The sequence below is a fragment of the Xyrauchen texanus genome, chromosome 7 (genome assembly GCF_025860055.1).
Source record: "Xyrauchen texanus isolate HMW12.3.18 chromosome 7, RBS_HiC_50CHRs, whole genome shotgun sequence".
In the NCBI taxonomy this organism is placed as follows: domain Eukaryota; kingdom Metazoa; phylum Chordata; class Actinopteri; order Cypriniformes; family Catostomidae; genus Xyrauchen; species Xyrauchen texanus.
Window position 1 is genome coordinate 14,456,697 of NC_068282.1, and position 4,640 is coordinate 14,461,336.

The 4,640-nt window shown below is 32.9% G+C and overlaps 1 long non-coding RNA gene across 1 annotated transcript; it reads left to right on the forward strand.

The window, feature by feature from the left end:
• The first annotated feature begins 212 nt into the window (after nucleotides 1–212).
• Nucleotides 213–1,140, forward strand: LOC127646227 (uncharacterized). Its single transcript, XR_007970898.1, has 4 exons — nucleotides 213–404; nucleotides 500–584; nucleotides 819–896; nucleotides 1,113–1,140. It is a non-coding gene; the product is annotated as an uncharacterized LOC127646227 (long non-coding RNA).
• Nucleotides 1,141–4,640: the final 3,500 nt, after the last annotated feature.

The following is a 4,640-nucleotide window of genomic DNA, read 5'->3' on the forward strand; positions in this document are numbered from 1 at the left end:
ATAGTATGCATAGACTGCATACTAATTAGCCAGCTGCTCAGGTTGCCATTGAATATAGGCTACTTGTAAAGAACCTGTTCGGTGGGTTAACTTATTTGCCAAATGCCACTGTACATGGTGGTTAAATGTCATTCTTCATATTTACTAACACACACACCCACCCACCTACCTACCCACCATAATGCATTTGAATCCCTAGTCCAGACAGGGAAAGAGGCTTTCTTTTTAAGTGAAACGTTATAGTAAACCGAACATTGCTTAGAACGTGGCATTTTAGAACGTAAACACAATGGGTTTCAGATCCATATTGCCTTAATCCAACCCACAGGAGTTCTCTCATCATGAGTGGAGCCTACTACATCATCCGTGCTGCTCTTTTTGTGTTAGAAATGCCAGAAACCAAGGTATTTATTTTCTCTTCCGGTCTGAGTCTTAACAAAACGACTTGTTTGGTTGAATTTTATTAAGACCATGTATTTTGGATTTGTATGTGTTTCAGGCTCTGCTAGAAAACTCTAATGACTGTTGTGAAAGAATAAAGAGAATGAGTGAAACCTGTGCAAACATCACACTCTGTGATACTGGTAAGTTTCTCATCTAACAGAAAAACCTGTGAATTAAGGTAAATACAGCACCTTCAAAACATAATTGAATAAGTTGAATAATTAACGTTTTGTGTTTTTAATATACAACATGAGTAAACTGATTGTCCATTTTCTATGCTTATTTGGTGTGAAGCTGTAACATTCAGGTGTAATATATAGAGAAACAAAATGCTTTGTGCATTAAATATTTTGTAATTCTGAATCCATCACCAGGGACTCATCATGAGAACAGTACTAATTTTTGTGTGTCCTGTGACTGACCAGAGCAGGGGAATTCAACACTTAACAACAGTAAGTGTTGAACCATAGACATTAACGTATAGTAAGATTGTTTGAAAAATTAATAAATGAACCATGTGAACTTGCATCGTGCTTTTAAATTTTTTGTATTCCCCTGTTCCTCTTTGATCATCCTTCATTAAATGTATTAAGCTATAATCTAGGAAAACTTTTTTTTTAGACTTTGCTTTTCATTGTTTAATTTATTATTTTCTACTCACCGTCTAGCTAGGACCAGTCACACTCCAGTACCTGCAATCACATCAATTGGTAAGTTAACAATGATGTGTAATTTAACTGAAATGTACCAGAAAGAGTGAGAGAAGACATATCTATAATGAAACTCACTTCCATAGGGTGAAATGGCATTTCAACCGCCTCCCTGGTTTATTCTACAGGCGCAACAAGGGTAAAAATGTACAGCTGTGATATGCTTCATAAATGCACCTATTAAAGTTTCCTGTTTGCTTTTTTCCAGTAAGTTTTAATATAATTATTTCAGGTACAGTTTTGTTACTGAAAGCTTCTTTACCCAATTGTGTTTTATATTTTAATAAAAAAAAATATTTGTCAGCTTTTATATTTCAGCCAAGTGAGATGGTAAAATCTCTATAATCAATAAATGTTCTCAGGATGTTATATAAATAATTGCAGCATAGCTTTAAAATATTATGTAATCAATGGATACCAAAAATACTAATGTGGCAATATTTCTCTTCTAAGGCTCTCATGATTCCTGAAGCCATATCTTCAGGTATGAGGAATTACAACTACTACTATAGGTAATCTCAAATGCTCAAATATTGGCACAGTGCTTTTCACAATAAAGATTAGCATCACAAAGTATAGTGACTCACAGTTTCCAGCAAGCAAGTGAAACTCCCTTAGTTCTTAATCTGTTATTATTATCTGAAGTTTTGTGGAACATTTTTATTAAGATCATAGTCAAATGCGGTGCATTCTATTTCCAACTGCACAATATATTTTAATTGACTGATCATCTGTTGGGAATATCTGATTATTATTAACTCCTAGTAAAAGCACTGTGCTCTGATTAATTAATATGATGAATAATACCACTTAAATGTCTTTTCAGGTGGCCGAATATTTTGAGAGTTTGAAAGTGCATTTAAAGCTAGCCATTGTTTGTTCTTAATAATTTTGTTCATTGTTTGCAGTTCGTAAACCAAGATATGTCAAGAGGGAGAGGCCTTTATCAACATCAGCGTCCAAAAGTGCTACTGTGGCAGCTGGTGCAGTAACAAAGGTATACAATGTCTGACCAGCCTCAAAGGGCCAGTTATAAAGGAGCCCCTTATCAAAACATGGTAAGGTCTGTCTGCCAGCACTGTTTTCTAAAAAAGAAACCGATGTCTTTTTAAAAAAATTATTATATTCTTTTCACATGCTTATAAAAAGCCATTTATTTATTTATATTAATATATTTTTCCTCTCATGTCTCAACCAGGTGTTGCACTACTAGAGTATTTATTTTGTGTAAATCTAAATTTCAATTGAGGAACTTGTTTTCTCAATGGATTTTATAATGTTTATGTCTATTATAAGTATTTTTATGTGATATTGTACTTTTGAATCTTGTGAATTCTGAACATAGGATCCAAAACAAGACAAAATTCCATTAACCGAATGTGCTAATTGATGAAGACCTGGTTGCTAAACTAGAATGTAATATTTTGAAGAAGTAAAAAAACTTTCTTGACATCTAAATGTATCTTTTTTTAATTATTATTATTATTATTATTATTAAAATGTTTGATATCGTTGAAGTATCATAAAGAGAATGATTCACTAGTATTTCTATGAAATGGCTGGATTTTTCTTTTGTTTTTGTGGATATTTGTAAATAGTGGCATTTGTAATTTCATATTATCCCATAAGATTGTATATTCATGATTTTAGTTTCTCATATCTATTCCTTGTATTTTTCTGTTTAATTGAAGTATTGTCATTTGAAAAAAAAAATCTACTTTATTTTACTAAGGGGTATTAGAACACGTTTTATTTTGTAGAACTAAAAATCTTCAATATGCTGGTTTAAGCGAAAAGCAAGGAATGTTTGTTTATTTAAGGTAAAGGTAAATTAGGTGGTTTGTGTGTGGGAATACAGCAATGGTACTGATTTCAGAATATAACCACATAAATGTAACTTATTTCCTGTGCCAATCGTAATTATGTTTACATATTGGATGCTGGACCTTTTTTGTATGTTGAAATCCTTTGAGAGTGAGTATTGATCACCCATATGGAATCATTTTTGATGATGATGTCACTGTTTACAGAAATAAAAGACATTTTGATTCACAAGACACAATTCATTTTCATTTATTTATTATTTTTAATGGGTCTAGCATCATATTGCATCATATCACAAAAAACAAAGGCCTCTCATGTATATAGCATGGACATTTGAATCAAGTGATTCAAAGAGTGAGAAATGAACAATACAGGTGGTAACCGGTTTTGGTCATCAAAGTGTTGACAAGGTTGGGTGTGGTTGTTAACTACCATTGTTGTATTCTGAAGAATTGTTATTCAAATTGCACAAAAAGCAATTCCACATGATCAAACTTTACAACTATTGTGATCAGGAAACCACAACCCAGTGACAATCGTCTGCCTTTAGTAAATAAATTGGGGGACTTTGATCCCATTTACTGTACGTCTCAAAATATAACCACTTCCTCATAAGACAGAATACTGGACCAAAATAAAGTACCACAAAAACATGGCTGTTCAATTAGCTCAATCCATTATGGGCTGTTTATTGCAAATATTGCATTCTCGATATTTGATACAATTGCAAATATACAAATTTTCAAGGAGCTATTTGAAGCATTCAGCCCAAGGGAAGCCATGCTATCGGCCCTAGTTTTCACACTACACTGCAAAAAGCACTTTAAAACAACAGGTAATTAAACACACCTTCTGTGAGAATTGTGATGACACATCAACAGCATTGTACATGTGAAAGTCCAAATATCCCAAGTGTTATTTTATCATACCTGGCTGCTTATCTCCAAGAGAGGGGGGAGAACAGTAATACAACAATCATTATTACATTGTGAATTTGAAAATGTTTTGAATTTATGACCATTTCCTTAATTAGTATGTTTTTATTATACACATGTGGTGTCTTATGAGTGACAACATCAAAATAACGTGTTGTTTCTGAGGAATTGGAAGAATGATGACCTTAAACTTGTAAATGTTGTAAACAATGTTGTATTTTGTGAACAAAATTCATTTTGAAAATGATATTAAAAAAAAAGTTTAGTAAGTGGTAAATAATATGCAGTAATAATCTAACATAATCTACCAAAAGTTTGTCAATCCAAATTCAGTGGCACACATTTAGAATTGTAATAATTCAAATTAAACTAAGTTTATCTTTACAGATCTGTTACAAGTCCTGGCAAACCTTAGTAACTTACAATGCTTCGTCATTCTTACGATACCAAATGTCTACAATGACTGCGCATTGTAACCTTACCCTATCAGTAAACATCTTCCTACTTCCCTTAATTTGTCCTACCTGCTGATCCATAAATTGCACTTGTAAGTGTCAGTTTGTGCATGTGCAAGGGGGTGGGGTGTTCAGGATTATAAAAGGAGATGCTAAGAACAAGGTAATGATTTATAGTTTAACTGACTTGAGTCAGAGCTCATACTATACGTTTATATTTAAGTTTTGAAGAGCAGGTGAGGCCAGTTGGATTTTACTGGAAGACTGAGACA